Source organism: Alligator mississippiensis, chromosome 11, assembly GCF_030867095.1.
Source record: "Alligator mississippiensis isolate rAllMis1 chromosome 11, rAllMis1, whole genome shotgun sequence".
NCBI lineage: Eukaryota > Metazoa > Chordata > Crocodylia > Alligatoridae > Alligator > Alligator mississippiensis.
In genome coordinates, this window is record NC_081834.1 from 55,203,134 (window position 1) to 55,228,386 (window position 25,253).

Below are 25,253 nucleotides of genomic sequence, written 5' to 3' on the forward strand. Positions count from 1 at the left end.
GAAGGCATCCCACTCCCCCCTTTGCCACTGGATCTAATTGTGCAGAGAAGTAAGCTACCGGGCGTTGGGTGGTGCCCAAGGGTTGGGTAAGTACCCCAGAGGCTATTCCTAGTCGCTCATGAACAAAGAGCGTGAAATGCTTTTGATAATCTGGTAGCCCTAGGGCTGGGGCAGAAATTAAAGCCGTCTTTATATCACTGAAACTGCGGGCGGCTTCATGATCCCAAAAGACTGGTTCTTCTGCATCTTTCGTGGTGAGCTGCACAAGTGGCTTGGTCAATTCTCCGAAGGCTGGAATCCAAGAGCAACAGAACCCCACCATTCCCAGCAGACCTCTAACCTGGCGCTTTGTTATAGGTCGGGGAATATTAAGAATGGCTTGGATTCTGTCATCACTAAGGCGTCGTTGGCCTGATTCTAAAATATGTCCCAAGAATTTGACAGTGGATTTACAGAACTGAAGTTTGCTTGGTGACACCTTGTGGCCTTTGGCGGCTAGTGCAGTGAGTAAAATGATGGTGTCCTGGGTGGAAGCCTTGTGTGAGGTAGAGCACAAGAGTAAATCATCCATGTATATTAGAAGGGATGAGGAGTTAGGAAAGGTAACATCTTGCAAATATTTGTGAAGAATTTGAGAAAAAATGCTGGGAGATTCTACATATCCTTGGGGTAACCGTGTCCAGGTTAATTGAGAGGAACCTCAGGTGAAGGCAAAAAGATACTGGGATTCAGGGTGGATGGGGATGCTGAAAAAAGCTGAACAGAGCTCTACTACTGTGTGAACAGCAGTGTCAGGAGGTATTGCAGTCAAAATAGTATTGGAGTTAGGAACAACGGTGTGTCGAGGAATGACATATTTATTAATTTGCCTGAGGTCTTGAACAAAACGATAAACAGGCTTTCCGTCTGGACCAGGCTTGGGTTTCTTTGCTGGAAGTATAGGAGTGTTACGGGGTGACTGACAGGGAATCAAAATTCCTTGTTTAGAAAAGTCTTCAATTAAAGGCTTAAGTCCCTCAATTACCTCTGCTTTTAAAGGGTATTGGGGTACTCTAGGTGGTTCGACATTGGTACGAGTTAGGATTTTAACAGGATCCATAGATTTTAGGAGTTCCACTGAGCTGGAGGCGAGACCCCAAAGTTCTGAGGGTACTTTTTCCTTTAAAATAGAAGGAAGAGACTCTAAACGTGGGTTTTGGGTGGGTACAAGGACCGCAGCCAATGTAGGGATTTGAGAGGATGGGAATGTTAAGATAATTCCGTCGGGTGTACACTGTATGGTGGCACGTAGTTTGCAGAGAAGGTCCCTTTCTAGAAGGTTGACAGGACTATTGGCTAAGAGAAAGGAGTGTTCTGCTGAAAGAGGACCAATCTTGATATTAACAGCTTGAGAAAAAGGGCAACGGAAAGGTCTGCCCTCGATACCCATAACTGTGACTTGTTTTCCGCTTGGGGAAAGGTGTCCTTTGGAAATACTGGAAAAAGTTGCCCCTGTGTCTAGCAGGCACTCATAGACGTGTCCTCCTATTTCTAAGGGTATCAGGGGATCCTGAGTACTGCAGTTTAGGTTAATTTCTTTAGGTTGAACAGAGGATAGTTGCAAAAGGTGACATGTAGAATCTCCCTCATCGCGTCAGTTGTTAAACTGGTCCTGAGCAAAGTCTTGGGCAACAGTAGCGAGCTGGGGGTTCTTGAATTTTTGGTTTTCGGGATTGTCACTTGGGGGTCCTTTCGGTCTTAACTTACACTCTCTTTTCTAGTGTCCTTCCTGTTTGCAGTAATGGCACACATTGGGCCCATGAGGTTGGTAGGTGCGGCCCAGTGGCCTAGGCACAAAGGGCCTCGGGCCACGGGGCAGATTGGTCCTGTAAGGGTTTGGTGGCTGAATTACCGCTGCCAACATGCGAATGTTGGACTGATCTTCCTTTTGTTTTTCTTTTCTCTTTTTTTCTTCCCTTCCATTAAAAGTTTTAGTAGCAATAGGTAAGATTTCTGCCATGGATTAACCTTCAACACCCTCAGTGTTATGTTGGAGCTTTTGTTTAATACCTTCACTAGCCTGACTCATGCAGACAAGTCTTAACACAGACAAAGCGTCAGGTGATTCAGGATCTATGTTCCCATACCGGCGCATGGCTTTACAGAGTCTTTCAAAGTAGTCTGAAGGGTGTTCTTCTGGACTCTGAACAGTAGCTGTCACTTTGGACCAGTTCATAGTCTTATCTCCTGCTTTCTTTAACCCTTCTGAGATGCTTTCCTTTAGCATTCGTATCACATTTTTTCCCCTTTCCTTGTTATTATTCCAATTTGGATCTTGCCTAGGCACGCCATGTGGCATGGGGTGGTATTGATGCGGCTGATTAGTTAAAAATTGGTCAGCGTGGCATAATACTTGGGTCTTCTCGTCTGAGGTTAAAAGGCTATCGAGAAGTTGCATGACATCTGACCAGGAGGGGTTATGAGTCATGAAAATGGTTCTGAAGCACCTTAGAACTACCTCGGGGCCATCTCTGAGCCTGGGGGTGTTTTCTTGCCAATTTAAAAGATCAGTGGTGGTGAACGGTGTGTGTGTCCAGTGACTGACAACTCCTCCACCCTCACCAGGCACAGGGTATTCTCTCAGAGGCAACTGAAGTTTAGTCGCAGCTGTGTGGGAACGGGTGTGACTGGCTATGGAAGTGGTGCTGGAATCTGGAGAGCGATTTCTTGATCTATCTCCAGATCCGGGACCCTGTAATTCTGAGAGAGGCGATCGGGATGACGTCTCTCCAGAATTTTCCGGTCCCTCGGCCGGCCCGGGGGTGCTGCTTCGGGGTTCAGGTATTATTGGAGGTGGAACTAACAGCAGGTTAGGGGGCCTAGGCATGGGTTTATAATCATCTTCTGAATATGAGGGTGGGGCGGAAGGTTTTGGACATTGAAGGGGAGCTAACAAGTTCGGGGAAGATATAGGGGTCGGGGTGACTGACAAGAGCTTTGACTGTTTGCTGGCAACATTGTCCCACAGATACCAATAGTCCATTTCACCGGGGCGAACGATCTCCAAGATTTTTCGCAAGGCAGTTAAGAGATTTGGGTCAAATGATCCATTCTCTGGCCATTGTCTTTTCAAATCTAACTGAGACGTATAAGACGTCCAGTCCGCCGAACAGAGTTCTGCCATATGAGACCTGGACAGTCCCGTCCGTCCCTCCAAATGTTTCCAATTTTTGATCATATAATCAAGGGGTGAATCCGGAATAACTTTTCCTTTTCCTTGGCCAGAACCCATGATTATATCCAAGTATAAGCAGTCTTATTTCCCTAAGTCCTACCTGCCTAGAAGCTGTTTCGTCCACGTACAACAACCGGTGTTCTTGGACCCCACTGGCTTTCTCCGTGAGGAGGGGCATCTTGAGTCCGAGACCCTAGTCGTTGGCCGTTATAACAGCACTTCTACCTCTTATCCGTGTCTTTCGACTTTCGGCCAGGCTGCCGCTCTAACAGCTTTTAAAGTGGCAGACGGATGCCCTTAAAGACTGCTCTCAGAGTCCTCTAGAGGAATAAAGGTGGGACTCGAACCCACAATCAAACAGAAGACCAGAGTCCTCTAAAAGACTAACCAGAAACCAAAACCCAGGAGCAACCGGGAACCAGAAATTAAACCAAAAACCAAAAACATACAGACCTGAGGTACTCACCAGCATCGTCCCTTTACCCGATTTAAGGATCCCGCCTTATTGGTTCCAAGGGGACTGTCCACCTCAGAGACTGACCCAAATAGGTGAACTCACCTGGTGCGCACTGGGGTGTCAGGGGGTGGAGATCTCCAAAGGCTCCAAGCTAGACGGGTCCCATCTGGGTCACCAAATTGTCATTGAAGAAAACTCCCTGGAGTCTGTTGTCTAGCCGCATAGAATCCAGACAACACGGGTAAAGGGTTAACTGCAGTTTATTTGCTAGAGCAAATGACCATAAGCCAGCAAAGAGGCAAAATGGCCCCCACTGAAAGGTGGGGCCGTCTTTTATACCTCTTCTAACAAAGAAAACTACAAGGCTATTGAACATGCAATACTTATGGTAATCATCTCCATACATGGTGCATTACAAATTTCAGTACTTTTCCAAAAGAAAAAAGTTAGTGTTATCTTACACATTCCAATCTGTTTTCCTGTACTCGGCTGTACCATCTTCCTCCTTCTGGGACCCCCTTATCTTATCTTGCTCCTAGCTGCAACTGGTACTCAGTACACAGACTTAATTTTTGCTTTTTCTAACAAAATGGTTAAGGCACTTGGCATAAGAAAATGGCTGGCTTAGCTATCATTCTGTCTTGTGGTCAGCAGCATTGCAAGGCCACAGGTCATGCCTTGTGTTTAGCTACAAAGCTAATACTTTTCAATAATCTAAATTATTGTTAACCTAACAGTATGCTACAGAAAACTATTTTATTTCAGGGTAAAAACAAACTTGCCCATCACAATACTCAGGCAGGAGCACCACAGCCAAAAGGGGTTTTGTTACTTTTATAAAGAAAAGTTCAGGACTCTGCAGAGTTGCTCATCACCGCTCATCACTTCCTCTTCCTGCTTCCAGATGCCTCTGGGATTTGTAGTTCAGCAACACAGCCTGCAACACCCTGCAGGGTTGCTCCCCTTCTGCTATATACTAACATTACATGTCCTAGGCACACAATACATTACATTATACAGTGCATACACTACAGTATGAGCTTGCATTACCTGGATAGATCACAGCTCTTCTCCACTGAAAGAAAGTGAAATCAGGGTGAGAACGTATCTGAGCAAATGCAGCTGTAAAGGATTCCTGGATGAGGAGCATCTGCCTCGAGCAAAAGCCAGGGATTACCAGAGTGATGCTGGACACAAATGGGGCAACATGTGGAAGGACTCGCTGGGACACTGTCCTTTCATGTCATTAAATCCATACAGACCTCATCCATTAAAGTCATGTCAAGTCTTTAAGCATAGGCGGAGGGAGAAAAATGTATTTGCAGGGGGCTGAGTGTGCATGCGTACCCTCACCCTACCCACCCCCAGAAAGTTTGCAGGTGAGGGGCCGGGGGACAGGAAGGGCTGCTGGGGTGGAGTGCATTCCTCCACTTGCTCCCCCGCGCCGCGCCCCTGGAGGAGCAGCTGGGATCTGACTGCCCCATGCTCCGGCCTGGCTGGGGCCCCGTTCACGGTGTCAAATATTGTTTCACAGCTAACTGCCATTATAAACTAGATGCAGGGTTTATCCTCAGCCATTCCTTCCAGGATTAAACAGTCCTTTTTTTTCCTTCCAAACTGATATATGAGATTTCCTCTTGCAGTGTTCCCTGGCTGGAAAGTGAAGGGATCGCATACAGGATGTTGGAGCAATTTCAAATCCAATCTAGTGGGAATAGAGTCCGCTCTTAAAGAAACAGCCACACTTCCAATAAAATGCAAGTAGAGGCACCTAGGAACATAGGCCTAGAAGGGCCTCAAAGGCCATCCAGTTTAGTCCACTCTTGTATTGAAAAGTTGCTCTTAACTCTTTTCACACTGACCTGAAACAGACCTCCTTCTTCTTGCTGCCTTCCTAGAGGTAGAAAGTGAGGATACCTGTAGCAAAATATGAGAGACAGTCCCTGAGAACATCTCCTTTAGATATTGCAATTGTACTTCATTGTGCTGGAGTACAGCTGGGAGGGACCGCCTGAGGTCATCTAGTCCGATCTCCTGCCTGAGTCAGGTTTGCCTCTATCCAGACAGCCCAGCCCAGCCTAGCCCAGCCCAGTTCTGTGCTCTCCTCTCAGGCAAGTGTCAGACTGACACAAATGCTTCAACAGGTCAAGGACACCCAGGGCTCTGCTCAACATAAGACTCATAAGAGCTTTTGTGCTGTAGGTCGCCACTGGCTGGAAAAGTTCTTGCTTGTCAAATCCCACCACAGATACAATGTCCATTACTGCCAATAAAGCCTCCTCTCCACTCACAGTGCTGGGCTGTCTATTCCTTAGTGTTTGTTGTGCCTTCACATTTTCTTGCTCTTTCTGTTTTCCTCACTATTCACTCTTCCCACACTGAGGTTGATAGCTAGCCCATGCATCCATTCTGCCTGCAGAGTGGGGATTTGGCGACAGATAGTAAGGGGCTCAGAGGCAGCACGCCCTCTGCGCTGCAGGGCCCTTACTATGCAGGGGCCAGGGGCATATTGCACCAATTTCACCCCACTCTGGGCAGCCTTGCCTAGGAACATAGGTCTGGAAGGGCCTCTAAGGCCATCCAGTTTAGTCCTCTGCATTTCAAGGCACCCCTTTCCCAAATATTTCCCAACAATAACCCACTGCAAATTTTCATATAGAACAAGTACAACAACCTGACTAAAGAGCAACCCCCCAGAAAATGTCACAGGTAAAAGAAGGGGACATGCAGGCACTGAGACTGCAAGGAGAGAGAAATTATTGAATATATGCTCAGAGGATCCAAGGAAGAGGAATATACCTCGTGCTGTCGCTGCCAGTCTGATATAAGTGAAAAATCTTGATCCCTAATTTGACAATTGGCTTGACATTGAGCAGAAGAGCGTAGTAGTCTTATGATGAACCTTTGAGGTGTCTGCATATGAGCATGAGGATCAGCCCATCCCACGCACTGCCCCCAGTTGTAGGTGTGGCCACTGTCCAAGCCAAATTAGGGCCAAAGCCAAGGAGCTGGATGACAGTTTTCCTTCCACTCTTCTACAGAAAAGTAGTTCTTAACTTTTTTCACGCTGACCTGAAACATACCTCCTTCTCCTACTTGCTGCCTTCATAGAAGTAGCAAGCGAGGATACCTGTAGCAAAGTTTGAATGGCAGTCCCTGAGGGCATCTCCTTTAGGATTTGGAGATAAGAGTCCTTTAAAGAAGCCATCACAGACTGGCTGTACTGGCAGCACTGGTGATTGTAGACTGTTTTGCACATCCTCCATTTGAGATGGAGGCAAGAGCAATCCTGAGAAGTCTGTTCTCCTTGCTGTTGGACAGGAGACTGGTTAAATACAAAGGACATTTCATTTCATTGTCAAACTGGAATAACTTCACCAAACAGCTGAGTCACTAGTAACCATTTGATTGATGAAGTTCATTTATGTATTATTGCAGGGTCCAAAGGTTGAAGCCCAGCTCAGCCCAGCCCAGGTCTTCTGTGCTCTCCTCTCTGACAAGTGTCAGACTGACATATAGAAATGTTTACATGTTTAAACAAATGCTTCAGCAGGTCAAGGACACCCAGGGCTGTGCTGAACATAAGACGCATAAGAGCTTTTGTGCTGTAGTTCACCACCGGCTGGAAAAGTTCTTACTTGCAAAATCCCACCACAGATACAGTGTCCATTACTGCCAATAAAGCCTCCTCTCTGCTCACAGTGCTGGCCTGTCCATACCTTAGCGTTCCTTGTCCCTTCACATTTTCTTGCTCTTTCTGCTTTTCCTTGCTGTTCACCCTTCCCATTTGGAGGGTGGTAGCTAGGTCATGCATTTATTCTGGCTGCAGAGATGGGATTTGGTGACACATAGGAAAGGGCTCAGAGAGTCTGAGCAATGACCAGTTGGGATGAAAGAAAGATGAGCAAGATTGTTAACACAATGGAAGCTGCTATAAAAGAGGCCATTTTTATGCTCTCAGCTTTAATTGGAAAGGAGGTGTCTCCCATTTACCCAATGTGTGATTAAATACATTATTGGAGAGGTACCCCATAAATGTGTAATTCTGCTGCAAGTGAGCATCACCTAGCACTTCTGTTGGTTGACTGCTTGGTTCAAGTAGGGAAGGTGATTTTCTCTAGGAATAGTACATCAACACTAAACTGTGTAATGTAGCTTTTAAAATTATGACTTGCTCTTCAAACATCCAGGAAAATTCAAAGAAAGTTCTATCAAAATTCCATAATCCTCAGTAATTTCTACTTCTAATTTTGAGTCTTTTTCTAGGGCTGCCCATAGCAAGCTTCTCAATGGAAAAAATTGGCCTTGTTGATGCAGAGCAGGTTTCCCTCCCAGCCCCATTGAGTTGGAGTCTCTTCATCTCTGGCTGTTGTCACTGAAGTGTTTCACTTACAGTTGGTTGACAACATGGAAGTTTTTTTCTTTCCCCACAAAAATTGTCTTTCTTAGAAGAAACTTTGAAAGTCCAAGTGCTTTGACCATCTTTCATCTAAAAGTATATGAGGGAGAATTATTTCTGCAGAGTTCAGGGACAGCCAGAAAAGCACGTGCCCTTTTCCCCTCCTCGAATAGGCTCTAGTCCCTTTCCTTGACCAGAAGAGGCCTCAAGCTGCCCAAAGTCACTCTCCACTGGACAAACTTCAGGTGAAGAATCACTGCCCTATTGCCAGGAAGCAGCTTCCTCGTGGGCTTTCCTTCAAACACACATGACAGTGGCATTAGGAGCCGCTGTAAGGACTGCAGGCAGGATACTAGCTGCACATTTTCCTGTTTTTTCTACATATGAATACTAGGATTTTAATTATCAGCAAGTGCAAGATCCCATGATTATGCCCTGCTGACTTTCTTTTTGACAGCCCTTCTACCTGACCTAAGGAAAAAGTCCTTCCTGATCCTGAATGTGCTGATCTTGAGAACAAGACCCTCCAGTCAGGAACAGGGATATGGTCAGTGAGGAGCCGTACTCTTTGAGCTTACCTGCTTCTGCTAACAAATTCTCATCAAGGGACCAAATATCAAAACAGAGTTGGGGAAAACACAAACCAAGAAGAAACAAATTTTGCATTGAGCAAAAATAGCTTTATATTCTGTAATTGTGAGGACATCCAATCACTGGGGAAAGATTAAACAATAACAAGGAAAAAAGGGGAAAGAACAAAAGTTTATCTAAATCAATAGTGTAAGTCCTTGCAATGTCTCCACTTGAAATTAGCTAAGGCTTTAAGTAAAGCAACAGGGCAATGGAGGTCATTTCCAGTTTCCGTGGCATTTACAAATCCCAAAGTTTCCTAGTTTGGGGTCATTTCTCTCCAGTACCTAAGATCCCACCTTCCATTGGTTCCCATCTAGCAGTTTCTGATTCTACAGTCCATAAAGGATCTGACAGATAGGCGAAGAGATCTGACAGATAGGCTTACTGCTTCAAACACTTCCTGCTCTCTGTAGTGCGACAGTCCAACAACCCAACCCTGCCCCTCCAGGGACATAGAGATTACACTGAATTATCTGAGGATGAAGTGGGTATTTAAAGGTCCTCTCTGCCAAACTTTTCTTGTATCTCAATGGCAGAGTCGGAGTTGGGGTTCCTCAGTAATATGCTCCAGCCAGAACCAAGGGTAGAGTCTCTCCCCAGCAAATGAGGCTTGTGAAAAGGTATACATCAGGGTATCTGTATCACCATTGACAAACGCTACCCATGCCTCATCACAGTCTAGGACGACCCAGATCCTCTTGGGGACCTGGCCCAAGGGGACCCACTTCGAGGTGGTCATAGCCCGGCACTTACGCAAGTACTGCTCCACAGCCCAGATCCCATCGTCAGCATCACGGCTACTCCCTCCCTTCCTCTTCACCGATTCTCTAGAGACCCCGAGAGCCCACAGATCTCCCACGTCCCCCACCTCCACCTCCCAGCAATGCCTCCCTGAAGTGAATCCCTCAGAGCCCAGCACACAGGGAAGTGTAATAAATCTCTTAGGGTTGTCAGGCCAATTCTGTGAACCGGATCCTCTTCCTATGAGTTTCCCATCCTCAGACAAGATGATGTAGCGATGAGCCGTGTCTGGATCCAGAATCACTTTCTCTGCACAGGAGAAGAGAGAATCAGGGCATTGGGGCAGAGCTCAGTCCTGGGGGAGAGTTTGATCATGACAGTGACAGAACCAGCCCCAATGTGAGGGTGAATTAGAGAGTTTCCTGCCCTCCAGACTTACACAGCCCTGAATGGAAGGAGTTTTGGGGCCTTAGCATAGGGCAAGGCAAGTTGCAGACATGGGTTAGTGATAGACAGAAACGCTTGGCTGGGTCCAGGCTGGGACTCAGTATTGTTTCCCTCCTGCCCCTGTCTGTCACAGGAGGTGGGGATTAGAGGCCCTGGTGGCACAGGGAGTCCCAGCAGTATATTATGAGGCAATCATGCACACAGCTCACTGTCCCTTACAGTTTCTAGTCCTCATTTTAAAATCTCACCCTGCTCCACTTGCCCCAGCCCAGGACTCGGTCTCCCTCAGAGACATCCCCAGTTGTGCAGGCCATGGCAGAGACAACCTAGAGCACCAGGACGCAAGATATGTTTGCTTTTAGATTTTATACTACTCATGAATGGGTCCTTTTTCTCAAGTGCTGAGTGGCTAACAGAAAGGAAGAGTCTCCCCTTATGGTGAAGAGGAATGAGAAAAATATATACCCAAATGGCAGGGGAGGAGTGTGTGTGTGCATGTGGTGAAGAGGAATAGTGTATGGGTGTGGTGTGGTGTGTGTGTGGGGATTAGGGATAAAGGTTAAGGATTGACCAAATGAAGAAGTCAATTGTAGTAAAAACAGAGAGGAGATATTGATGCCTCAAGTCAATGACATAGGAGAAAGATCATGGTTATGGTGGTTGAATGGAGGAGCAGAGACTTTCCCAAATCTGCTCCCAGCAGGTAGTGTTGATGACTGTGGGTAGAAGATTTCAGAGCCCTGAATGATGACAGGAGGGCAGGGAGTTGGCTCCAAAAAGAGGAAGATTAGACAAAATTGGCCCTGTATATATGAGTATGAACATGGGAACACACTTAACTGTGGTCTCCACTGACCCACCCTCACTACTCCAGCGCCTTCCAGTTCCTCCATCTGCCCACTCTATTTTCTCCAGGCCAGGCCTTTCAGCTGGTGATCTGTATTTTGTTCAGTTGTTGTTCTTTCAAACTTTTAAAGCTTTGATTTCTCTGCAGCCATGGTTCCTGTGCAGCCATGGTAAAACCAGAAATTTTAACTTACCATTGAAAGTTGTCAAAAATATTCTCTAAGAGTTTTTTTCTATAGGTTTAAAAAAATATAAGCTTCGTCTGAGTCAGTTCCTTTTGTACCCACTAAGATAAAAGTAGGGCACTCATGTTAATGACAATTGGAGGGGAAAAGGAAGAAACTGGCAACCACAGGTGCCAATTCAAGCATTTGAAAACTATAACTGAGCAACCTAGTCCTTCACTAGGCTCTTTCCCACCCCTCTGGTACTTCCCCTTCCCAGGTTCTCCACTTTTACCACCACTTTGAGAATCGTATGGACCCCAGTGGGATGGGGACAGTGAGAGACCCCAAAATTCTCAGTCTGGCACAAACGGTTTTGACTCCTTATAGCTTGGTAAAAATATTCTCATGTCCCAAACTGTTAGTTAGTCCTAGAGTATCACTGTAAAAAGAAGACATTGATCCATGATGATCTTTCAGTACCTGGATGGCTCATGATTCTTCTCCACTCTGAAACCAAATGGAAATAGGAATGAAAACTCCTCCTAGCAAAGGTTGCAGCAAAAGGACTTTTGCATGAAGACTGAAGTAATGCTGGACAGCAATGTGAAAACTCTTAAAGACCAAACCAAGCCATTGTCCCTTTCTATCACTGCTTCTATCCAGACACCATATATCAAAGTGGTGCTAAGCCACAAGGTCCTGTTTGACCTCCCACCAAGTTTCAGTGACCAAGCAGCATTTTACCTCATCCTCCTGGATGAGAAACTGCCTGAGGAATTCCCTCTTCGGTCACCTCCCAGTTGCATTGATCTAATCCACTATATCTGAGCTGACAATGAACTCTCTTGAGTGGTACACAATGCCATTGCCACTCTCTCTTCATTGCTCAGGCTATTATGAGCACGTAGGTCCCTATTCCAAATCACAGTTGGCTTCCAAGGCAGTTTAGGATTTAGGCCTTAATCAAACACCAACTAAATTAAGGGCCATATTTCTGTTGTGAGGGACCTCAACAGCTGGTGAGCACCAATCCCAGGAACAAATTCATGATAGCTGTGGGCAGAGGCAATGTGGCTGAGGTGATCTTGCTCTACAACAAAGTTTAGAAATGAACTTAGAGCCTTGGTCATCCCTAGAAAGGTCTATAAAACCTTGCTGCCCAGAAAGTCTTTTCAGTAGAGCAGGACCTGAACTCAGAGTGCTGACGCCTCCTCCTCAAAAGAAACAAGGAACAACACTGTGTCTTATTCCAGGGGAGGTTTTACCCAAAGAAGAGACAGAACTAGGTACTCTGTGAAGTCCATAAGTGTCATCACTATTTAGCATTTACGTATAAGGAGCAGACAGTCAGCCAAGGGGCAGCAGAATAACAGCGGGAGATGGAAAGATTTGAGAACATGGAAATATTGCATTGGGGAAAGAGAAAAACTCACCAAGTTTCTGTTGAAGGTCACCTAAATATGACACAGTCAGAAAGAAAAACACAGATTGAGTCTCTCAGTGGGTGGAATTAACAGCAGTCCTCTCAAGAGAAAAGCTATCCAAAGACTACAAAGTCGGGTCTACAAAGACCAGGTATCCCAGCTAGAAACAGTGAGCTATGAGGTCCTGGGGCAGGATTCCTTTTCAAGAATATGGGCTGGCTTCAGAGCAGCATAAAGTTCCTCATGACCCCAGGTCCATGTGTGCTGGGCCGGAGGTCACTTGGTCATCACACTGACCCTAATATGAACATTGACACCCTGCACATCCCCTATATGAAAACCTGCACAGTCTAGATCCTGATGACTGCACTCCTATGCTTCTGATACACTGATACTTCTCATAGGACCACAGGAAAGCATAACCATCATTTTATTTCACTGGTCAAAGGTTTTCCCTTTCACGTGGGTAGAGATGCTGCAGCATGTGCTAGCGACAAGGGTAGCAACAAGGCTCTGAAAGGTTTGTATTATGCACATGGTAAAGCTGGTTTCACCATTTCTTAATGGGTATTATTTCCCATATAAGATAGATTAAAGTATTAAAAGAAAGCTCCCTTACTTAATAGAGCATAACCACCCTTAGAAAACTTACGCTTTATCTTGAGGAGATGTACAGTCAAGAGAATGAAGCCGAATAAAACCACTAGCATCACACACAGTGCCACCATCCAGGGATTCACCTTTGGGAAAAAGGGATCTAAAAACCAAAATGCTTAGGACTTCCATTAGTGTGCAACTGGTGACAAAAATCAAGTGTATTAATTTCACAGAAACAAATAGCTGTCCTCCAACTATTTTCCAAATGGTTTTACCTGAGGGCAGAATGAGAGCAGAATCTCTTCAGCTCTCCTCAAAAACCAGAAACTGATCCCAAACATATCTCTGATCACGTCTGCACATTCATGAATGCGCTGAAATTACTGCGCATTACATTTAGTATCTGTGGGTGCCTAATCACAAATGTGGAGGCTTCTTCAATGTGCTGGGATCCCGTGTGTTGAAGCAGACTCGATTAATTGAGTCTGCTGGAGCCTGGTGATTGCCACACTCCAGCAGCCTCCTGCGTCGTGTGTATCAGCGTCCCTGCACTTAAAAATGTTGGTGGGGGCACTTGAATTAAATCAACTAAGCGTTAGTTCAAGCACCCCTACCACTGTTTTTAAGTATGAGGGTGCTGACACAAGAGACTTGGTGGCACTTTGTAGCACCGCCCCCCAATTACCCCTGGAGCACATGTAAAAGTGCCCTGAAATACCAGGTACTAACTCCATGTGTAGTAACCAGTGCTAGTGCACAGTAGTGCCAACACACAGTCTTTTAGTGATGCTAATGTGCAGTAGACTAATTTGTCTGCACATAAGTGTGGGTTTTACCAGGATGTGTTATGTGCAGTAGAATTAATCTACTGCGCATTCATCATCTCATGTAGACATGCCTCCTTACAGTGTTAATAAGAATTTATCAGTGAAACAACAGGATTTGTCTGATGAAGTGCTTTTTGAAGAACAAAATAATTAAAATTATCAGACTATGTGACTGAAATGATTTCAGAGTTACACTAGCAATCAATTTGTTCATTATTATTCAAAAAAGCCAGACTATAATCAAGGTAATCAAATTAGTCCAAATATGGATTAGCCACCCATCTTCCCCCTATAACTGCTGTTAATACTTCACTTGCTTCTGAAGGGGGTGATTTGGGGCTGTGGATGGCAACCAACCTGATATAAAAACTGCCGATTCCTTCACTTGATTGAGTAAGTTATTTCTGATCCAACAGGACAAGTTCCGGTGCGAATGTTCGTATATAATGATAGAGATTTCTATTTCAAACAGGCCGTCCTCCCTCTTGGATCTGGTTCCAGAAAGTGCTGTCAAATTCTGTCCACTTTGGTCTCTCCACAGCACTCTGGGCTCAGGGAACCACCCTGCTGATCGACAAACCATTCGTATCCCTCCATCCTGGTAATTCTCAAAAGTAATTTGAGGAGCAGAGCCTACGCCTAGAGGAAAATTAGGGGCTTTTCTGTAAAAGTTATGATTTAATTTTGTAAATTGTAAGGCATGGGGTTGAGAGTCTTTGCACTCAAGAGGATCGACTACTGTCAATCGTGAAGCTATGCAACGAAGAACATTGGTATTTCAGTATCTAACTGCTATTCCCCTTGTCGCCTCATGGGGCTCTTATAGATGTGCAGGGAGCTGGCTCTGATGAGCTGGAAATCCAGTGTGACTCAATTAATCAACACTGCAGGTGCACGGACATTAACGCACTTCATCGGACTCTAGTGTCACATGAATCGGCATCCCGCACCCTGAGAAATGGCGGTGAGGTGTTTTGAAAGAAAGCCCATTTGATGAAATTTAGTTCAAAGCACCCTGCTGCCATTTTTCAGCTTGGGGGGCACTGATACATGTGACACATGGGCGCTTTTAATTAGCGCAGCTTGCTAATTGAAGTGCCCTCCCCCACACACACACCTCATGGAGCACATGTAAAAATGCCCATGGAGCCTAGAGCCCAAGCTAGGTGCTTCAGCTCCCTACCCACAGGATAGGCAGAGTCAGGCACCTAGGAACATTATCCATAAATGCTACTTGCTAAATGGTCAACTTGGTTTTGGGCCTGATCTGGAAAGTTGCCTAGATTGGGCTCTGAATGTAAAACGAGCAGAAGAATGTCTCATTTTGAGAGTCTGCATCACTTAGACAGTTCTTATTATGTCTAGCAGCAAAATCCTAGAGTCAAATCCCATGTCACTATACATGGCCAAAAGACTTTCTAGACTTGTAAGAGCCATTTCTGGTACTTGTGCTTCATTTGAAGAGTTAGCAGTGGTGTGGTGTGGATGCAGAAACATCCACATAGCAACTCCACATGCTCAGTAGTCTGCATTCTGGCCAAGCCGCTACATGGCAATGAGTGTGCATACTATGTGTATTAATAACTCACAAAATTATAGCCCCCCAAAATTCTCTGGCTGGCAGATTTTGACAGAAAAGAAGGAGGCTTATCCTGTGTTTAGGACCCAGTAGTTGAGATGTCAGGTCACTTGCCTGGAAAGAAAGAGACATGGGTCCCAGGACTGCCTCTCCTCTGCCTCTCCTATGCTAGAGGTGACCAAAGCCAGCTGTCTCCTTCCGCAACAGGTGCCCATGGCCACGTGCATCCTTCTTTTATTGGCCCCAGGTGCAGGAAGGCTGCTGAATGACCAGTACCTCATGGGCAACATTGTCTTTCTACTGGTCATCTAAGTGGCCACTTTTTAGTTGTCATATTATGAAAGAAATATCTGTAGGTCATACAAAAATGGCACAGATACAGGCACTGACCTGCTACCCTCAGTTCCAGTATGGCTTCTGCATAAGAAATCCCGTCTGTAACAGAGCAGTGATATGGCCCCTCATCCGACGGTCTAGTATTGAAACATGTCTGTCCGTGAGGCCATCTTTCAGCAGCTCTGTCCTTCCGTGATATTCTGGCATCTGCTGTCCGTACTGATCTTTTCCATTGGGGTAGAGGTGCACAAAAGTCTGAGGCTCATATTGAAACCACCTCACTTCCATGTTCTCCGCACTCGTGTTGAGGGACAAGTGACAAGGCAACACGGTTTCCTGCCCCACAATGGCAGTAACTGGCTGATCAGGTCCAATGACCTTAAATTGGGCTGTGAAATGTATGAAGCAATAACTCAAAGAGAGAAGGAAAAGGAGATTTTTCCACATGAATCACCAGGAGGCAGATACCCACCTTGGAGGAAATCAGCCAGAACTGGTAAAAGTATAAGCACCTGAAACAGTTTTACCACGGAAAGCATCATGGTGCAGACACAAGTGTCTGCACAAGATTTCAAGTGTAATGGGCTTTTCTGCTGCAGTGCATCTGTGCAGCACCTGTGGCACCTCTCTTCACAGCCAAGAGCAGCTGCAGGAGGCTGCACAGACTCGTGGTAGTAAGCAAGCATCTGCTGGGGAGGGTGCTGGCTCTCAGTGAGTGCATAGCTCCCCATGGGTACGCAGCAACAGCGCAAAACCCAGGGAGACCCTAGCAGCTGAACAAGTGTCAGGCTCTCTCCCCCATTCACAGAGTACTGAGAGAGTTCAAAGGCATTACGTCTGCTCCCCTCCCCCGCCAGCACAGGTAAACTTAACGACAGCTGTAGCTGACACCTGCACCCTTAGCTAACGTTACCTGGAGCTATTCAGTGCCTGCACCTGGCAGTTTGTGTGCAATACTGAATGCATTTTTTCATTTAAAAGTGTCAGTGTTTTTCTTTGGAAATTTTCTGAAACATTTGCTCCATAAAAATTATGATTATTTTGAATTGTCTGATTACTTTGCAATGAGAACACATTGATATATTGGGAAATGTTTTTCTCAAGAGCTTGCTTTTGTTGACCACTGTGCTTCCAGGTGTGCAGTGGGGTGATGGCGACGTGTGTTCAATAGAATGGTGTTAAGGACCATATCCGTACCAACATAGAAAAAGAAATATAGTTGGGTGGAAGAACAAGTAGTATACCTCTGAGGAGCTTGGTGGAAAAAAAACATTTTCTATATGCCTAGAGAGGTTTGCATGCGTGTGTGCCAGTTTCTGTTCCGTTTTCACAAATTCCTTAATATGATACTAACTCTATATCAAATAACTAAATGATTCCTAGAGGAAGCAAAGGGACATGAATTGATGAGGGGATTCATCCTACCAGATGTTGGCTTGCAGATATGAAAAGTCATGAAGAAAATGATCGCATGAGGAAGAGACATGCTCACACTGAAGCATTGAAATGAGGAGGCCTTCTTCTTCATAGTGAGTCAAATACAGAAGTAAAAGGAGCATGAGATAGAGTATAAACCTGGTGGGTAAAGCAGAGAAAAAGATAATGATCAGTCCCAGTACAGTGAATATAGCTTATTCTGGTTACGTGTACTCAAGATGAAGAAGATGATTTCTTGTAGGTGACACTTTGCATCCCATGTGTCCAGGTTGGGGCTCCATGTTCATCCTGGATCTATATTATCCTAGGAAGTGATATAAACAATTGCAAATGGTGCTAGGTTTCAGCTAAAGGGTGTTTGAATTGAATCTCCAGCTTTTCCACTTTCCTGAGTCCTTCTAAGTTTTTTTTTTTTCATTTAACAATCCTGCTCTTACAAGTATTTTTTATACACAAGGAGTAATAACTGCCATGAGAGAGAGAGCTGTCACAGAGCTTGAGTGGTCACTTGTAACAGCTCCTAAAGCAGGATGGCTGACAAGAAGTGCAGACACACAAATGGAAAAGCTTTGGGAAGAGAGAACTCGATGTCGGGCAGCAGAATTATTTCTTGGCCTCTCCTCCAGCTTCCACTGCCTGTCTCTGCCCCGGCATGGCCCACAGGGCCAGGGGATCCCACAGCCATTGCATTGAGTGGGTCCTGGGATGCTGGCATGCCACAGTGGGTGAGGACCAAGCAGCACAGCGTTGGGGCATTGGCATGGTGTGGCAAGGGGTAGCCCATGTGTTGTGGTGCAGCATGTGGCCCAGGGACTGTGTATCCTGCACCCCCAGCCATTCAGAAGTTGGACAGCCCTAATGTAGACATCTAAAAACTGACAAAGTATAACTTAGGTGTCTAAACCTTGTGGAGACTTGCTGACCAACCATGGACTACAAACTCCAGAGACACCTGGAAGCAGGAAGTGAAGTGAGAAGAAACCCTGCAGAGCCCTGCTGCTGGACTTCACATGTCATAAAACCTTGGGGGCTGCAGGAAGAGGTCGGGGATCTCTCTGAGCCCGGGCTGGCGACGTGCCAGAACTGCTGGAGCTGATGGTGCTGCCCTGAGCTGAACCGAAAGGGAGAGAAGCCCCTGCACAGCACAGATGAACCCCAGACCGAGTGCACAGGATCCCCGACCTGCAGCCTTGCGCAGAGCAACTCTGGACTAAATGCTGGTTCTTGGGGACATCCCCAGAGGTGGGCATGGGACTCTATGTGCTGAATGTATGTACCCCAGCGGTACTGACCACTACCTGTTTACTTGCCCCTTAAGTGTATGTTGTTATACTGTGGATGCCTATAGACCTGTATTTGTCTGTTGCCGTTGGCCTGTTGGCTGGTGACCCTAACCCCTAGGACACTTGATATAAAGTACATCCCTCACTGGATGTAGTGACGGTGCCTGACATGGCGGGGGGTTGTGACACTTCTCCCTTCTCCCACCAGACTGGGGGGTTCCTCCTCTTAAAAACATTCCTGCTCTAGGAGGCCACAGCTAGAAGGATTGGAAACTCAGGTAGAGGAACAGCAGGTACAATTTCTCAAGTCCCAGGTGCCCAACAGAAAGGAGGAGCCTTGCTCTATTCTGAAAGGGGAGAGAAAAAACGGTATACACAAATGGCAAGTAGCTATAAGGCAGTAGATTGTGTGCATGGTTTAGAAGATGCAAAAAGTGACCGACTTCCTCCTTCTGCTCCTAAGGAGAAAAGACAACTGTGGGTTAATAAGGATAATAAACTGGTGGTGCCATTTCCTTAAGTGGCTGTTTTTAGTTACTTAAGTGCCAAAAATGCCACTTACGTGGAGATAACAGTTGTGTTGGGGATTCGGTCTCAGAGTCTTAGATGTCTATGCAGGTTTTGTTACTGAATGTGTAGATGACCGTGTAGCACATAAGTCCCCAAAACAAAATCGTGGATGTAACTGATTCTCCCATTTTTAGCTCTTGTACCTAAGTGGTTAGACCACTGGCATGGGAAGCTGGAGGTCTGGTTTCTAAAATATTAGTGTCCCCCCCAAAATAGGTTGACTTCACCGTTAAGTGCTTTAAATTGGAGCCAGGCTTGTTGTATCTTGGAGGGGGGGGTTTCTCTTTTACAAGGGAATGTTCACCCGACCTAATTCTTTTGTAAATCTAGGATTCAAGAAAAGTTTACTTGTTAGTATATGTCTTTGCCGCTTCTCTCCATCTGATCCTCGGCTCCTCAGTGTCAAACCGACTCTATTAGACCTTCCTTTTTTCCTTTTGTTATTCTGCCCCTTCCAGATAGGCAGTGTCTCTCGTCCCTTTCTACGAGATGACAGCCGCCTCCTCCCTGCAACTGATGGCAGACTCCTCTCTGCTCCCCGTTTTCCTATCCGTTCCTTTCTTCTCCCTCTCTGCCATGCCTTCACTCCTCTTGTCATCCAGGTATCTCTTTCCCACTCCCCACTTCTGATGATGTACCAGCTCCATGCAGCAGCTGCTCCAGAAACGCGGCTTCCTCTTTTCCCCTCCCAGCTCCTACCAGCTCTCTAGCATCATGACATCTGGTTTTCAGGATCTCGTACAGAGAAGCTTTGAACGTATCTTTTTGTCTCATTTTGCAGCACCATGGTCTAACCAGCATAGGTCAGGAATTCCCCAGACTTGTTTCTGGCACTCCTTGTGAATCTTATCCACTGCCCCTGGCATTTACTAGTGACTGGAAAAACGGATAGAGGCCAATTCAGAGACTCAGAACTTTCCTTGCCACGTGGATTTCATTAATTAAGAATGAACTTCATTTGCCATCATGAACCCCATTCATCTAGCCAGTTTTTTGTTGTTTTTTTTTTCTCTCCAAAGCTCTCTATAGCTGTGTTCAAAGAATCCATTGAGATTAGGTAGACATAACGCTCCTTTATAAAAATGGGGCTACTTGACCACATTCAGATCATGATCTTCCAGATATTTTGTGCATCTCTCATGAATTATCTTTTATGCCAGTCTACCCCATGAAGGTGTAAAACCCACAGCTATATATGTTATTTCCTTGATCTCCCTTAGTTCCCACTTCAGATATAGATGCACTGTTTCCCATTCAACACAGCCAACCCTGACCACTTCCAACTGAAGCTTTTCCATAACACTTGGGTGATGCCACTTGGGCCTGTTGCCTTTTTATTTTATGAAGCCATCCAATGTCACTGGCATCTCTTCTCTGGGTAGCTCAGCCTCTGCTAGTGCTTGATACAGAAAATCAGTCAGCTTCTTATCACCATCTATATCTTCTCCGTCCCTTGCTCTCACCCTCAGCCCCTTGCACGAGTTTCTCCACTGGTGTCTGGGTGAAACGCGCCCCTCACAGAAGTGTCATGGCTCTTAGATTCTGAACTCTGAAATCTGCCCCCATCTTCTGTCATATCTGGTGCACTCCTGTCTTCTCCTTCTGCCCAGTCTTCTCCAAGGAATGTCACAGCACACGCTCACAGCTAAACCCTGTTTCATTTTCCGTGATTCATTAGCGCCGGTACAGCAGATCTACAGTTGTTGGCACTTAGGAACAATTTCAGATTCTTCTTCACCTTGCAGCAAAACAGAATCACTGCCTATCTGTCTGCTAGGGGCAGAGGTGAAGGAGGAGGAGAAGAGTAGCTTTTACCTGCATTATTCTGTTGCAGCCAAATTTAGGGCCTGGGGCTATGTATAAGGATGAAGACACTATGGTACCACAGCACAAATGGACAGTGGGTCACCAAGTGACCTGGGAGTGACCCTACGTCATGAAAGACGATGTAAGACCCCTAAAAGAGGTGTCGTGTGAAGATTTTGGGGCCGAGTGGAGAGCTGCCTAGGTAACGTGTGTACACAGCCTATAAAGGGGGTGTGCGGGCGGAGCTTGGTGTGTGCCGGGGCTGTGTGTGGTTTTGTATGGGACCGAGGGCGCGTGTCTGAGGGTGGATGTGTGGCTGTGAGGTTTTGGGTCTGTGTGTCTGAGGACACGTGTGTGTCGTGTGGCCAAGGAAGTGAGATTGATTGAGGCCCGTGTGGGAGATTGTCTGGGGTGTGAGAGCATAAGGAGAGATGGACTGAAGGAGAAGAGGGGCGCTCCGCAGAGGCTGCACTGTTTACACTTGAGAGACTTGAAGGTCTCCTCGCAGTTGCTCCCCTCCGGATCCGCTTCTACACCAAGGTAAATAGTGTCGGCTCCCCAGACTTTTCCTTCCTGGGTGTGTGTATCTTTGACACTGAGCGGCCCTTTTACTTTATTAATAAGTCTCGCCTCCGTCCCTCCCCTCCTTCTTCTGTCCTTTTATCCGTTAAGTACCCTTGTTAGAAAGGCACCGAGGGGGAGGTAAGCCACCACCGACCTGTACTGGAGGATGGACGTCTGGTGACGGATCAGACGGCGGCAGAGATAAATAAAATTACTCTTGGCCCTCTGTAATATATTCCACTCCTTCCTCCCTGTTTTAGTTAATTGATTAATGTTTGTTGATTAGTTGTGGTTAGTATAAATTGTTAAATGCTATTAGTTGCTCTTGTTATTAATAAACCATGTTATTCATTTTAGTGCTAATTGAGTGTGTGTGGTAGTTAACCCCACTTCATCTAATTGCCTGGTATATTGGGTAGTGATAGATATACCCTGGTTTACCAACTAATTGTCTCAGGGCCAAGGACCACCCGCTTTGTGTGAGCAGACAGTATAAGGTACAGCCCATTGAGCAACCTAATTTAATTAGGCGCTTGATTAAGTCCCTGCGTAACAGTCAATAGATTGGTGTTTAGCTCATTTACTCAAGAAGTGGGAGACCTGAGTTGTAGGCTCCATGTCTCCTAAAGGTAGGGTTGAACCGCAGACCCTTAATCCCAGAAAAATACTCTAACCGTCAGGTCACAACTTAGCAATGAACTAGATCCCACAGTGCTGAAGCTCCCCTCACTAGGCAACAAGGAAGCGGGTATATGTGGGGCCAGAAGAAAGAGTGCGAGTCAGATGGTTTGTGGCTTAGACAGACACTCCCTAGCGGGGAAGGAGATCTCACCCTTGCTTCCCAGTGTGACAGAAACTTTTCCCATGTTATCTCATCAATATTAAACACACACACAGAGACGACCATAGGAGGGTAGGGGGCCCGCAGCAAATGTAGGGTGGCCATCATAGAGGACATTCTGGTTTTCTGTTACTCTGTCCTCTATTGATACAAAACCCAACACCTTTATGCCCCCTATTTTTCTCTTGTAGAGAAAAAAAAGAGGACGTAAAGGCATCCCATTTATTGTGTCAGTGTAAATGGGAAATCTCGTGTTGTCTACAAATGCCCTCCGGTGCCCATTCAGCAAATATGTCTTGTCCTATACATCAATACTTTAAAATGTTCCGGATCCTCATGGAGTTCATAACTAGTAAAATGTGGAGTTTGATTCATTCTGGAAATACAATTTATTCTACCACTTTCAGAGATACATGTCACATGATTTAGCTTGACAGTCAGAGCTTGAGAACTGCAGTTAGAAGAGATGAAAAGAGGAAAATAAGTATGTGACACTAGAGTGAGAAACGATTAGTTCCTTCCATTTTTCCAAATAAAGTAAGTTCTTCTGTTACAAATCTACTAACTTCAATGCAAGAAGGATAGTTTTTTGGTTGTTTGTTCTGACCAACCAGTCTGTAACAAAATGGAATTTGAATGCAATTCATTTTGAAAATGCACATAATGCAATCTTTGGGTAAAGACTGAAACAAACTATCATAGGATCATCTAATCTTTGTATTATTAAATTAACTGTCAAAAACGGTGTCTGTCAGAGGGTAAATAAAACACTACAATCAGGTAAACTTTTGTGAAGCAGCTGAAATTCACCTACCTGACTGATCCTGCTTACAAATTTGTCCTGTGTCCAATCCTCGACGAGCCAACTCCCATTACTAAAATGGACAAAAATATTAATACAAAATGTAAATATTAAGTTTCACAACTAATTGCAGTTATAAACTAGCTGCAGGGTTTACTGGAAACATTCTTTCCAGTATGAAACAATCCTTTTTTTCTTCCAAACGGATATATGCGATTTCCTCTTAGAGTGCTCCCTGGATGGAAAGTGAAGGGATCGGCATACAGGAAGTTATAGGAATTCCATATCCAATCACGTGAGAATAGAGTCTGCTCTTAAAGAAGCAGCCCCATTTCCAATAGACTGGAAGTAGGAGCCCTTAGGAACAGAGGTCTGGAAGGGCCTCTAAGACCATCCAGTTTAGTCCTCTGCATTTCCAAGCACCCCTTTCTCCAAAGTTTCCTAACAATCACCCATTGCAAACTTTCAGATAGAACAAGTACAAGAACCAGACCAAAGTTGAACACCACAGAAAATGGCACAGGTAAAAGAAGGGGACATGAGGGCACTGATACTGCAAGGAGAGAGAAGTTATTGAATATATGCACAGAGGATCCAAGGAAGAGAAACATACCTCCTGATGTCCTTGCCACTCTAATGTAAGGGAAAAATCCTGATCCGTAATTTGACATGTGGCTTGACATAGAGCAGAAGAGCAGAGCAGCATTATGATGACCCTTTGAGGTGTCTACCTACGAGCATCAGGATCAGCCCATCCCAGGCACAGCCCCGCAGGTGCAGTTGGAGGAGTGGCCACTGTCCACAGCAAATTAGAGCCAGAGCCCAGGAGCTGGATGACAGCTTTTCCTTCCACTCTTCTACTGAAAATTAGTTCTTCACCCTTTTCACACTGACCTGAAACAGACTTCCTTCTTCTTGCTGCCTTTGTAGAGGTAGAAAGTGAGGATCCCTGTAGCAAAGTATGAGTGACAGTCCCTGAGGGCTTTTCCATTAGATGTTGCAATTGCACTCTCCTGTGCTGGAGTACAGCTGGAAGAGACCTCCAGAGGTCATCTAGTCCAGCTTCTTGCCTGAGGCAGGTTTGCCCCTATCCAAAGTGTCCTAGAGAAACCATAATCTATGGGGTCACTTAGATCTAAGGGGTCAACCATAATCTATGGGGTCAGGGACAACCTAGTTACAGAATTTTTGGAGGGGCTGGACATATTTAAATCAGTAGGTCCAGATGCTCTTCACCTAAGGGTGCTGAGGGAATTGGCAGGGGTCATAGCAGGGCCCCTGGCATGGATCTATGAGCGCTTGTGGGGCACTGGCCAGGTACCAGAGGATTGGAAAAGGTCCAATGTGGTCCCCATTTACAAAAAGGGGAGGAAGGAGGACCCAGGAAATTATAGGCCAGTCAGTCTTACTTCAGTCCTTGGGAAGACCTTTGAGAAAATTATCAAGGAGCACATCTGCAAGGGCCCAGCAGGGGAGGTAATGCTAAGGGGCAACCAACATGGGTTCATTGAGAGAAGGTCCTGCCTGACTAATGTGGTTTCTTTTTATGATCAGGTCACAAAGTCCCTGGATGAGGGTGTCAGGATGAATGTTGTTTTCCTGGACTTTAAGTAGGCCTTTCACAGTTTCATAGTAGTTTCACAGTAGCTAGGGTCAGGAGGGACCTGAACAGATCATCTAGCCTGACCCCCTGCCACAGGCAGGAATGAATGTTGGGTTCACAAGACTCCAGACAGGTGATCATCCAACCTCCTCTTGAATTTGCCCAAGGTAGGGGTGAGGTCCAGATTTTGGCCACCCTAACTGTAAAATATTGCCTTCTGATCTATAACCTAAACCTATTCTCCATCAGCTTAATACCATTGTTCCTCGTCACCCCAGGTGGTGCTGGGGAGAAAAGAGCTCTGCCTATTTGCTGTTGACCTCCCCTGATGAGCTTGTAGGCAGCCACTAGGTCTCCCCTCAGCCTCCTCTTGCTGAGGCTGAACAGGTTCAGGTCCCTCAGTCTCTCCTCGTAGGGCCTGTCCTGCTGCCCTCTCACCAAGCGGGTGGCCCTTTGACATGGTTATCCACCACATTCTCTTAAAAAAACTAGGTGACTGCGGCACTGATGCCCACACAGTCAGATGGGTGATAAATTGGCTAGATGGCCACATCCAGAGAGTGGTGGTGGACAGGTCGTTTTCGACCTGGAGAGATGTGGGCAGTAGAGTCCCCCAGGGCTCGGTCCTGGGGCCTATACTGTTCAACATTTTTATCAGCAATCTAGATGTGGGCATGGAA

At 45.8% G+C, this 25,253-nt stretch overlaps 1 pseudogene; it reads right to left on the minus strand.

Annotated features, from left to right (window-relative positions):
* Positions 1 to 3,915: 3,915 nt before the first annotated feature.
* LOC132244103 (butyrophilin subfamily 1 member A1-like) lies at positions 3,916 to 23,224 on the minus strand (annotated as a pseudogene).
* Between the last annotated feature and the right edge of the window lie 2,029 nt (positions 23,225 to 25,253).